The 972-nt window shown below is 43.4% G+C and overlaps 1 pseudogene; it reads left to right on the forward strand.

The window, feature by feature from the left end:
* The first annotated feature begins 279 nt into the window (after positions 1-279).
* LOC122916573 lies at positions 280-445 on the forward strand (annotated as a pseudogene).
* The last annotated feature ends 527 nt before the right edge of the window (positions 446-972 follow it).

Raw genomic sequence — 972 nt, forward strand, 5'->3', positions numbered from 1 at the left:
TTGAAACCAGGGGAAAGCAAGACAAGGTTGACTGAATGTAGGTGTTTTGCACAAACATGGCAACATGTCACAGGGAATGGCATGTGGTATCTCCAGTTGTATTTCTGATGACTGTAGGGATTAACATTTTGTTGAGCATATACTACGTGCCAGGCACTGAGCATACAAGTCCTCACACCACCCTTCTGAGGTACATTTGGTGGATACATCAGTTGAAATTCAGGGAGTTGGATGGAGTAACTTTCCCAAATATACAATACTATTTGATACAGGGATAGCAGCTTTGCGCAGTGGCAGTATCGTAGCCAATGAGGTTTATCCGAGGCGCGATTATTGCTAATTGAAAACTTTTCCCGATACAGGGTTAGCTGACTCCAAAATTCAGTATGTCATGATAGCTCTAAGTGATGGTTTTCTTTCTGTTTTTGCTTATTCCTTGACAGGGTCCTGGTTTGTGGGCCTGGGTCTGATCCATACACTTTGGGTCTGATCCACATGTCTTCCCATCCTTCTTTTGATTCCATTAGGAAATTACTTCTTGTATACATGTGGATCCCATGGTCCAGGATCCAGGCTTGATCTGTCCTAACATGGTATGGTTTGCACATAATTCAACCATGGCCTTGTGCCTCAGGATGGGTAAGCCAGAACCATGCAAGAATCTTTTCAGCTGGACTAAGTGGGGAAAAGTGTATGCTTCTGTCTCATTCGCTGTGCCCCCGACTGTAACACCTCTCTCTCTCGGAAGTAGATTTGCCAGTAGCATTTTTTTCTTTCAAGGAGCTTAAAATTTGTCAGAATCAAGAAAGAATCACGCCAAAAACAAAGAGCTAGACAGATCAACACAATCAGACAAGGAGAAGAAGAGCTAGAAGGAATAAGAGAGCTCTATGACATTGTTGGTGATCTTGGATCCCAGCTGTGCCTGAATTCCCTGGGAATTCTCAAGTTCAGGAGTTAACCCTTTCTCCT

This window comes from Neovison vison, chromosome 8 (assembly GCF_020171115.1).
Source record: "Neovison vison isolate M4711 chromosome 8, ASM_NN_V1, whole genome shotgun sequence".
NCBI lineage: Eukaryota > Metazoa > Chordata > Mammalia > Carnivora > Mustelidae > Neogale > Neogale vison.